At 41.8% G+C, this 12,097-nt stretch overlaps 1 protein-coding gene across 7 annotated transcripts in view; it reads right to left on the bottom strand.

Annotated features, from left to right (window-relative positions):
• The window catches only part of CUX1 (cut like homeobox 1), a 281,049-nt gene that overhangs the window by 142,821 nt on the left and 126,131 nt on the right, over nucleotides 1-12,097 (bottom strand). The window lies entirely within an intron of this gene.

Genomic DNA, 12,097 nt, shown 5'->3' with positions numbered 1-12,097 from the left:
TATTGTACCTCTGTTAACACATTAAGCATAAGCCTGTGTGTGTTTTTTCAATATGCCAGCGTTGTTTCATAGTTTATAAAATAATAGTACTGGGTTATGTTGAGCTCAGAGACATTATAAGTAGCAGCCTGCTGCATTTTGTTACTTCGGTTCTTCAACAGCTTATGGCATTACCCTGTTCATAATACAAAATCTAGGTTGCTTGTCATCTGTTCTCTGTACATACATAGTTTATGACTACATAGCTTTTTCATTTATGCTTTTTAGGCCAAATACTTTTCGTTATTATTATCTGTATTAAAATATTTATAATAAATCAAACTTAAAATGTTATTGTGGCAGAGACAGGGGGTACAGGTAAGGAATTAAATATAAAGTTTAAGTCACAGCAGTAGCACGAGTTAAAGGCCCTGCAATATTTATGTATGGTCCAATTACAGTACGGGCTGTCACAACATCACCCTTCTCCCATGTAGGTCTGCCGACCTTTATCTGGAATGACCGTTTTGTCACACTTCTGCAGCTCAGCACTTCTCCAAAAGAGCTAGCCCCGGACACTCATCTGCTGAACATAAAGAAAGGCTGGATTGCCTCAATCTATCCGTGTCTTAAATTGTTACAGGAACCACAAAACATATCAGGCAGGGATCTTTAGCTTCAGCTATGATATTTCTATAAAATAGTGTTAAAATGCCACAATAAAAGATACTGAATTTTACAAAATTGTGGGCGCACTTTTTCCCCCTCCTTTTAACGTGCCCATTGTAAAAAGCTGGGACACCCACGAGAGGTATTTTGCTCCAAACACACAGGGCTTTTTATATTTAGGATCAGTAAAGAATTAAAAGACAAGAATAATTTGGACCTTATAAAGTGAATAATGACTAAACCTGTAGTCAAATTTGCAGTCCCTGAGAAGCTTTATGGACAAAATGAAAATGCTTGCAATCTCATAATTATTCATCAGGACATGTATATTTAATTTAGCTCTATTAAAGGTTAATGTTCAAGTAGCAAAACTGTGGCAGAACAAACAAAATGTAAAAACAGTCTCTGTGCATTAAACTTCAAACTTCACTAGAGCCTATCTGAAGGACGAATGGCCTGCAGCCACTAAATACTGCTTAAGGACAGGTAAAAAAACCCCATGGCTGAAGCACCTCTTTGACTTAATTTTTATAAACTGCATTAAAGAAAACTGATCATTGCATGACAATAAAATGACCGAGACATTTTGGGTGGAGAAATACTTCATTTCTCATGGCAAGCTCCAACATGCTCTTTAATCTCAAAAAAACTAAATTCCCTCAATTTCTGAAGTATTCATAAACACCAATGCAACTGAAACAAGTATAAAACTTATGCTTGGAATGACTTTTTTCTTACCTGAGTGGAGTGGATTTAAAAATAAATAAAAATACTCTCCTTTTCCCAACATATGCACGCATGAAAAAGCATACCTTTTTATATTAACCAGACTTACAAAGTATGTTTCATGTCATTTAACAGGAGGTCACTGAATTTTTAAACAAGCAATGGACCAAAACTCTCAATTCGTTACACAAACAACAGACGTACACATTTAAAAAAAAATCAAGTGGCACTAGCTTATGGAGAAAGGCAAAGAAGGAAATGCCCTTTCTAGAGTCTGTAAAAGACAAAAAAATCAAGTCACTTAACACTTAAATGTGAAAAGACTCATTACAAATTATTCTCTTGGTTTGAATCTTCTCTAGTTTGCAAGAGTTCAGAATCCCTGCTAGGCGCAAGATAAAAAAGAAATGAGAAAATTGGTAAAAGGAATCTGATCATCCAGAACTCGAAAAAGGGTTTTGCCGGATCATTGTCTAAGGCTAAACTGAGATGCCAATTTTTATACTATATGTGGTGGATTTCTTTCTGTTGCTGCTTCCTATTCTGTTCTACTTTCCTAATCCACTTGTTGCATCCCAGACCCACAAAGAAGCCCCTTTGCATCACATGTTTCTATGCAGCCCGGCACACCTGGATCTGATCCCTTATAATGCTTCCTCCATCTACACAGGAGAAACCGTTACCTACCGTATTTAAAACCAGTATCTGCAAAGCCTGCTCCTGCCTTTACTTCCCAACGAATTGCCTTTCAGTGCCGTTTCACAAGAAGCTCTGAGCACATCCCTGTGCTCGCTGCTGTGACATACCACACCGGTCCCCCCTTGCAGACGAGCTTTCATCCTCACAAAGGAGGTGGATGGACAGTTCTCGGTGAACGCAGACACAAAAAAAATTTAACGTAGCATATTTTTTTACAGCAGTTAATACTTCACATCAAACATGGTGGAGCAACACAGCTGCAGCAACACCTCTCAGACTGTTCTCGCACTATATACATGCCCTGATGATAAATCTTTTTTGAATAGCAGTGCAAGAGAACCACTTTTTTTTTTTTTGCTTCTGCTTATGCATGTGAACTATACCTTTTACGAACAATTTTAAAAGCAGTGCAAAGTGGGATTTCACCAAAAGGGTGCACTTGCATGAGCACCTCACCACCCGCAACCCCACGCTGCTCCGATGAAACCCAACCTCAACCCAAGAGCTCAAACCCAAGACTATCGATGACCGGCCAAATTTTCCAAAGTGAGTTGCCTTAAAAAAAAAAAAAAAACCAAACCCAACCAACAAAACAAACAAAACCCACCCATTCCTCCCTCATTCCACGAGCTGGAAAAAAGACACAGATCTTAATAATTCAATCTAAGTGTTTACACAAAGAGCACTGTGGGTACCATTGCCCTCCCCTGTCATTAGGCAGCGATGAATGCACCCCCTTGTGCGCTGCTCGCCCGATGACATCACGCTCCTGCCTGCGTTACTTTTCGCCAGGGCACTCTAGGCTAATGTAATCATACGATTACATAATTAACCCAGCTGTCTCATTAAGAAAATCAACTGGAATTCAGGGCATAATTAGTCATACAGCAATTAGCATGCTGATGAGCAACTGATGAAAAGCTGTCTCGATATAGAGTATGCTGGGACCACCCTCGTTATTGAGGGAGAAGGGGGATAAAGCTCACCTTGGCGGACAGGCTGGGGGGGGCTGTTAATGTTTGAAGCCCCTTGGCCGTTTGCTGGGAGAGGCGACCCACTGCCCCCCCACCCGCGGCGCTCCCTCCCGATGGAACCTGTTAACAGGGAGCTGGGGGGGGGGGGAGGAAAATTTGCCAAATGAAGTGGAAAAACTATGTCATTGTTTAAACGTACGATTTACAGAGCAGCGTGGCCAATTACCCGCTCCCTCCGTGTACGTGTGGGTATATATATACACAGCACATAGAAGTTTTTCAGAGCAGCGCCGCTCAGCCGGAGCCTCCCCGAGGGACGCACCTGGGAGCGCCCCGGCGCGGCCCGGCCGCAGCGACAGGCGCTGCCCCAGCCCCGGACCCCGCGGCGGGCACCGGCCCGGGGGGAGAGCGGCAAAGCGCGGCCTGGATCGCCCGGCCCGGAGCGGGAGGCAGCCCCGCAGCGGCGCCCGGCGGCGGCCGAGCCCAGCCCGAGCCCAGCCGAGCCCGCTCCCGCGCCGCCGCAGCCCTGCCCGCTACGGGGCGACGCTCAGGCCCGCGCCAGGTGCTGCAGCACGCCCCCCGCCCGGGTCGGCCGGCTCGCTCTTCGGCTTATTTTTACAAAAACGTGTTCATCTTAAAATGGAGCTCCTGGAGAGACTTTTCCAAAACAAAGGACTTTTCCTTAGTCCCCTCCTCCCTCTTTGTCACAGGCCTGAAACGTTAAGAAAGCGAGTTATGAAACAGCGCCAGAGCTACAGGGGCAATTAATATTTTATATCGCTGGAAATGTGTTTCCTAAGGTTTGGATCTAAAAATAATTCATCGGAGGCAATGCATTTCTTTCAACAAGCCTGTGTTTCTGTTGCCTAAACGCCACTGTAAGCAAAGCCGCCCCAGTGATCGCTCAAAAAATGCCCACACGAAATGATAAGGGGGGGGGGGGGGGGGAATCCTCCCTATCACAACTTCATTAATGCGATTGAACTTTTTACAAAGTTCAGCCCTGCTGTCACTGCAAAACACGAGAAGTTTTTGACTTTCTCAATGCAGACGGCCGGCTCTCCTGGAGAACCAGCTCTGGTCCAGGACGAGCAGGATGAAGCTCTATCAGCTCGGGACACACCGAGTGCTTGCTTGGGAGGCAGCGTATCTGAAAATAACCTGAAAGTATGTTTTAGAAAAAACTAATAATTACATTGTAGCTTTTGAATATTCAAACACCTCACAGCATAGTTAATTAATTCATTAATTATTCCCCAGAAATTTCAGGGGTAAATTGAAATAGCCTAGAGAGACTGAGACAAAGATTTCATGGAATAAATGATAGCTTTCCTCCTTTTCCCCTATGACTCTGGTAGCCCAGGGACAGAAGAGTTATAGCCGTAATCCCGTATGAAACAAAGCTCATCATCTCTCCAACTCCTCACTTCATAAAAAACATGAAAAGATTCTTTCTTCAATCACGAATTAAACATATTTTCTTACTCCCCCATCCTGCAGGACTGGGATCTCTCCCTTCCTTTTGTTTTTCCCTCCACTTTTTTTACAGCGTTCTCCTCACGCTCCTGCTGCCAGGGCATGTGCCCACAAGACGGTGAGGGATTGTAATTTTCCTTACCAGCAAAAAAGCAGAATCCCCAGTTCTGCTGACCTCTGAAAGCAGCAAAGCAATCCTGATGCGACCCCTCCGTATGGGGACGGGAGAAGTCGCAGCAAACCGGCGCCTCTCCTCCCCATTAATCACCACAGAAGTTCTCCGTGGCAGCACTCTCCAATGCTTGCAGGGTTAAGTGAAACGATGTGAGATGGTTTATAGTCAATCTGACCGCAATCATATAGATCCCTTTGCCAGAATGTGGTTCTTAGATCTTGTGGGCTATTATTTAAAAACATCCTTTATTTATCCACCAATTCTAGAATGGCTACCGCTGGAAAGATGCTCTGGCCCTGCCCCAGCTTATGAGATACATCTCTACCCTAGTATTCAAAAAAGTCATATAAGGCAGAGTAAATGATTGACTCCTTAATGAACTGCACTGCAGTTCCCTGTATTTTCAAGGGAGTTAGCAAAATAAATCATCAGAAAAGTTTTTAATATTAGAAGTGGGGTATGCATAATAGGTGATTCACTATTTTATGGCACTGTCAGCTGAAAAAGGACCTAATGAGTTACAAAAAAAGCCACTGCAAGTGAAAATGCTCCAATTTGATCATTAATATTCTAATAATGGCTGAAGACATTGGAATTTACTGCTTGCACACTGAGCTCAGTGCAAAGCAAAGGACAGTTACAGCAAATCATTTGTACTCTTAAGTTTCATTTCTCCTGCTTTGAGATTATGAAAAGAAAAAATGAACCTTCCACTATGTTTGAAAGCATTTCTGCCACAATCATCCCTTCTTTCTCCTAAAACCTTCTGAATAGACTTAGCACTAAACCCTCCAAAAGCTGGGGTTTATTCTAATTCCAGTTCACATTCCTGCAACCGAGAAAGGGAAAGGCCAATATTGCCCATCACAACCACAGTCTGCCCCTTTTGCTCCGAATCCGCAGCACTGCTCTGGTCATCAGCTTAGGGCTGCTCTAACTCCGTTCCCTGAAGCGACAGCTTTCAAAGGGTGCTGTGGTTACAGCCTCCAGGTGAACACAGCCAGCGCCCACAGGGATATCATCTCTCTTCTAGGGCACATTCTTCCTGCTTCTATTCATTGCATCCTTCCCCTTATCTGCACCTCCCCTCTTTCTTCCGTGCCTCCAGCCTACCAAGTAAAATAGGGCTTGACAACCACACAATAAATTTTTTAAAGTGTATGCTTTAGGGATATTTCTTCCTTTGAGTATTTATTCCAGCTTTTACAAAGGAATTTATCCAATTATTAATTCAACAAGAAAAAGGAAAGAAAAAAGTATGTGACCAGACAAGCCCAATTTCAAGCCACATATGCAGGTAACAGAGCTATTTTTAGTTATTTTGACATCAGTTTCAAAACATAAGGATAAAGTGAATGAATACTAAAGACGAGAATTGGCCAGGACTTGGTGCTTCATCTGAAAATAACTATGTAATGCTAACAGTATGCCCTACCAGCGTGCATTCATCCAGTACAGATCCAAAATTGTATTTTATGCTGTGCCTCTGAATTCAAACCCCAGAGGGAAGGAGGCTGAAGTGATTATGAGCTCCTTCTACATTCCTCAGTGCTGGACTACCCGAAGGCTGGAGCAGCATCCCATGCGATTCAGACCATTCTGGAAAATAAAACGGTAGCAGCTGCTGACCCTACCAAAACACCGCTCAGAATTTCCAGTTTGCAGCCTGGACTTTAAACTGTCCCTCTCACCCCCACCTCAGACATTTCTTTGTGCAAAGGTTTGCAGAACAGTTTGGGGAAAATCAGCGTCTGCAGTTCCTAATTTTTTACTGCACAGACTTCTCTTGCAGACCCAGCTTCCAGAACTGGGGCATTTTTCATATGTTTATGCAACTCTTTTTTTACCTGGTCTAAACATGCTGGTGAAGTATGGAGGATTTTGTCTTCAGATGGGATATAGTTGCAAGCTAAATTACTGCCTGCAGCCACGGGGGGTTATCACTTTTCATTCTTTCAAGTATTAACTATGCTCAATTTTCTGCCTGATTTTATCAGATTTTCAAGTGTGTTTAGAAAGATACCCTACTGCTCTGTTTGAGGGGGCGTCTGCGCTACTGCTGTTGTACATGAGCAAGTTCATTTTGCTTCCCAAGACTACTCACTGTAATATTGTTTTCTTTTCCCTCTAAGCTTGAGAAAAGGCACGTTATGAATATTCATTTCCCTTGTAAAGTTAGGGGCAGCAGAAATATAAGCCTTTTCGGTTTATGTATCTATCTTCAAATGTATTATTTAAATATACTGTATTTGGAAAGGGGCAACCATTCTGACACATATTATTAACAAACCAGGAACTGCTTAAAATTTTTCACATTGTAACAATACCGAACATTTCCTAAAAATTGTCAGTGCTGATGAGTCCTGATAGACCACAAACTCAAGATATACTATAACCTGATCTTGCTCTTTACACAGAGTTTCACCAATTAACGATTAGGCTAATGAAGAATGCTCTGAGTATTAACTTCTTCAAACTATGTTTTTAGTATTCTAGTTTGGGATACGAATAACAAAGTCCCTTGGTGTGAAAACCTCTTTTTCTTCTCTCCTCTTTGTATGTCCCCGAAATTTACATTCAGCCTCTTTGCCGGCATCTAAGGCTGGGTGTGCTTATGTTACAATTTAAGTACATCATGCAGATGACCAAGAACCATCATCGAGGTATGTAAAAGCCTTTACTTTTTTTTTTACTTTACTTTTACTAGACAGACCTTCTGCTGTCAGGGCTGCCATTAACCTTTTTGCTTTCTGCTTAATGTTACACTTTACAAAAAAAATCCAAACACATCCCATAACGTCTATAAAAACAACAACTTCATACACACTTATCACCTCCAACATAAGCAGCAGATAATTATTCTGGAAAAAAAAAACAAAACCAAAACAACAATCAAACCTGTTTTTCTCTTGAATCACCTTTAACCTTAGGACACTGATCAAATACACTTTGATGGAAGTCCTCCACTTCAATGGAAGTCTTCTGTTGGCCCAAACAGGAATACAAGTCTGGAGAGTGTTGCCAAGCTGTAAACAATCACAAGCCAACGGACAGCAGTAAGCACTGCATCTCACACTGCTGCTAGCATGGGCTCCGTGGTAAAGGAATGAAGTTCTTTACCGGGTGAGAAACAAATTTTCATTTCTGCTTTTAGAAGTAATTCCCTAACACTTACTTTGTGCTTTACTGATTATTTATTTCAAAAGAAATTTGTGTTTCCTCAGCTAAATCATTCCTTGGAAAAAGAAAGCCCCATGCAGCAAAGTTCGAATTTGCAAGGCTGAACTGTGGAAAACTCCCTTGGAACCAGCCTGCTCCTCCTTCAAACCCCTTAGTAAGCTACAGCCCCCATGGCGGGGCAATTCATCATCGCAAGGAGTATGGGAAAGATAAAATTTCCACTTCGGCCATCTTTCACTGTTATTGCTTTTAATTGTTTTGACAGGGCACACACACACAAAATTCTTCTCTTTACCCTCTCTGTTATTTCATACTTTCCTTAGATAGTGGGTCCTCTGAGCTAAAAACTACGTCGTGCTCATTATATAGTGCCAAAGTTACAGCAAATCTGATCACAACAGAGACCTGTGAAGAGTCTCCAGTAAAAACACACATACATCCCCTTTCATGCTGTAAGAGTAATTTAGTTTCTTGATGAGAAAATTCCCATTAAGCAAAAATGAATACCATTTATAGCTCAACTCCAGAAGGCTGCAGAGTCCCTACCAAACTGCGAGCAAGTATTTTGCATTAACCTACCCTGATTCTCCAACGTGTATATGCTGAAAAAGCACAACCCTTTTTCCTATTATATTCGTACCGGGTATAACTGTGATGCAATACCGTGCCTCAAGTGGAAAGGCGTTACGGAGGAGTGGGAGAGGGTTAGGACGATGTTTCAGCCAAGCGGCACGCAGGAGGGGAGGCAGCGGTGGTGAGCAGGGGGTGCACCAGCTGCCTGAGCACGGTCAGGGCTGGCACTGCTGTGCCCACAGCCTGGGCACACAAATTGTCCCCTGGAGTGGAGAGAGAAACGGGAAGGAGACAAGCTTTTCAGGTGCTCCCCTTTGGTGGCAAGCTCTCAGCGGTATTGCAGAAGAGACACAATCAGCTTCCATAGGAAAACAGCCGATGAACCCAAATCCGGTTTAATTGTTGCCACATCGAGATAGCGGATTTTCTGCTTAAAGATAGAATTGTTTCTTCCTTGCCTGCACAAGAGCCATGCCTAACAGGAGCAATACTGAAGACTGAGCAAATCCAACTGTGGCATTGTGCGGTAATTGCACAGTAATAAAAACACAGCATAAAGAGAAACTCTATTTAACCAGTTTACCCAGCCAGATACTGTTATCTGGCACTCAGTCTGGGTCTCCACATTTTAACTTTTACTTGAAAATTACGGTGAAGTTTTGTTAAAAAAAAATTAAGTAGTGAACACCCTTCATTTTTAATATAAAAATATTTAATTTTTAGTATTTTAATGTTTAATATTTTTATTTTAAAGGTTTAGAAAAACCAAATTATGAATATGCTGTTTCTGCAAAGCAACACTGCTCCTCCAAAGGCTTACACAACAGGGCTCCTATTTCACTTAAAGTGTTTGCAAGATTAAGACTCTAAAAGCCAACGGTACTAATGTAATACACTTATTTTATAAAACTAAAGAGAAAGAAATCTTGAACAGCTGGAAGAAAGCTTCCTCAAAATACAGACCCAACCTCCCTTTCCTTCAAAATAAATATATTCACATTATTTTTAAAGGTAAGTTGTGACAACCTTGTTGATTAGAGCAATTCATGTGGCAGCATTCACTTTTCTCTAGCTCTCTAATGCATACTGAAAATAAGGCAATTAAATGAGAAAATTAATTCCATTAATTAAAAATGTTCAGTCTCAGGCAAGACAGAATGATCTGAGTGAGAATTACAGCTGTATAAATGTACATAAACCAAAACGTTTTCCTTGACATGTACTTTCCTTTAGGAAGGATAAATTTTGGAGCACAAACCAATGATAATGCTATTTTAACAGTATCATAAAGCTGGAAAGAGATATGAAAAGGTCTCTGTTTTATCTTTTAAAGAGAAAACCACTGATGTATATAGGAAATTTTACAAGTAAAATACCACCCTTCCCACAAATTCCTTACTGGTGAGCCTGAGTGAAAACCCTGGTCAAGTCAGGAAAGAAAATCATTAAACTTTAGCTGAATCCATAAAGCACCATAGCTGCAGTTTCAACACAGATCATTTTATAGTAAAATTAAAATAGAAGCTCTTTTTAATTATATAAAGTGTGCACATTATTACTGAGGAAAGGAATACATGCTTTCCTCAAGAACCATAAAATTGGCTGCTGGGAATTAGACTTCAGCTGCAATTATTATATGGTCCTATAAAGGATATTGAAAGTCTGATAAAATTGCACCCTTGTCATGTAACAGCGATGCTTAATGCTAAATAACCACTCTGCAGCATTCCAGTCATAGCTTTCTCAAAACATCATAGCTCCCTTCTCGCACCAAAAAGAAAACAGCAGGATTTTGGAGCTAAAAGTATACCTAAATATTTGAAATACCGAATGGACAGGTCAAAAGATAATGTAAAGCCACATAAAGGCAAAACAACAGATGTGATAAATGAATCCTGACGGTCTTTTATAAAGGAAAGCCCTCCATGGATACATACCCAACGTAAAAGACTCCATCCGTTGAGAAGGAAATAAAAACCCCAAAACAATGAAGCAAGCCCCTTAACTGCATACGCCTAACTCAGCCCTACCACTTCATGATGAATACCAGTGCCATACACTCCCAATGGCTGTTTTCCTTTTCGTTGCAGTATGTGTTGTAAACAGTGAGTATTTGTTATGCCTGCATACAGCTACAGGAGGCTGGCCAGGCTTCTCCTTGAGAACCTGGAATTTTCTTTGAGCAGCATCAGTACGCTCCTCATGTGCCTCTCAGGCCTGCAGATAGAGCATGGGACTAAAACCTGTAGATATTTCTAATCCCACAGACTCCATTGCACTCACAGTTTAGCCAGACTGAAAATTTTTATATGCACGAAGAATATCAAAGAAATATTTCTCTGACACGTAACATAAGGCACACACAGGGAAAGGCTGGACAGCAGAGAGACTGTGGAGTATGGAAGAATGGGTGTAAATTTTGCTCTTGCAAATGAAGGAAAGGAGAAGATTCTTTCTCCTACAAACTGCTGGCAGAGTCCTTCACCATTTAGATCCTACAGAGTGAGTGGGAGATATATACCTTCTCCACAAAGCTTCAGTTGGACTCTGCTGTTCGATTTCCAACACCTGTGATAACGCCAGGCTTCAGACAAAAGCCTCTGCACGAGCATGCAAAGGATCCCACACAGCTCTTGTTTGACACGACTACTCAGTCGTGACAAAAACCAGACCATTAGACATCAAACCTACTCGCCTCCCAAATTATGGCAGGAAACAAGCACCCTGGGCTGCATTAGTGTGAGATGGAGGGACCACAGCTTCTCTCCTTAGCACTGAGTGGTTGGCTTGCAGGCTGCAGGGATGTTGGGTACGTTTTCACGGAGGGGTTTCCTTTACAAAACAGAGCTGTGAGAGCCTGTTCCATGCCTGTGCTGCTCATGCAAGTGCAAACTGCCCGCACCCTGTAAGCAACAGTCACGAGCCCCTCTGAGTTATCCGCCTCCTCCCACGGCACGACCAGAGGTGCAAAGGAAGCTGTTCACCTGTGGAACGTTACTAAGACTACAAGCAAGAAAGAAGTAAATGAAAACTCAGACATTGTTGATTAACCTAAAAAACAACATTTCTGAGGCAACTGTGATCCAGGATGAGCATGCTCAGTCCCTCCATCTCTCTACCTATGCTGCACTGAATACAGCAGGTACTGGCATGGGGCACTACTTGACTATAAATATGAAAGCATAAAAGATATATACGTTAGTTCTGACTGACCGTCTGAAAAACAGTGACCTTTTAACCAGTTAAGCTGTAAACAAAACATTAAAAAAATAATTTTTATTTGAAGTGTGCATGCAATGTGCTCCTTAAAAGGTAAAGCAAGTAAAGACTAGGGTGCACTTTGCAATGAGGCCTTAAAAGCCCTTACAAGTATTAATTTTACTTCAAAACCTCTCTTGAGGTAAGTATTTTGAATATTATATATAATGTCAACATTTTATAACAGTATAAAACCATATCACATGCTAACAGCTCAGTCAGGCCAAGATTTGGAAGTGGCAGACTTGGACTCTTAACTCCCTCTCATCTTTGGGTACTGTTGCAAAAAGAAAAATCTGTTCAGACAGTATTTATCTAGCATTGGGGAAAACAAAAACATCAACTCCCAAAATGTAAAAGGAAATTAACTGGAAACTTCTGATGCCAA

This window comes from Falco punctatus (assembly GCF_963210335.1).
Source record: "Falco punctatus genome assembly, chromosome: 1".
NCBI classification, from domain to species: domain Eukaryota; kingdom Metazoa; phylum Chordata; class Aves; order Falconiformes; family Falconidae; genus Falco; species Falco punctatus.
Note: the sequence above shows the minus strand (reverse complement) of the source record. Positions and strands in the feature narration are given on the sequence as shown.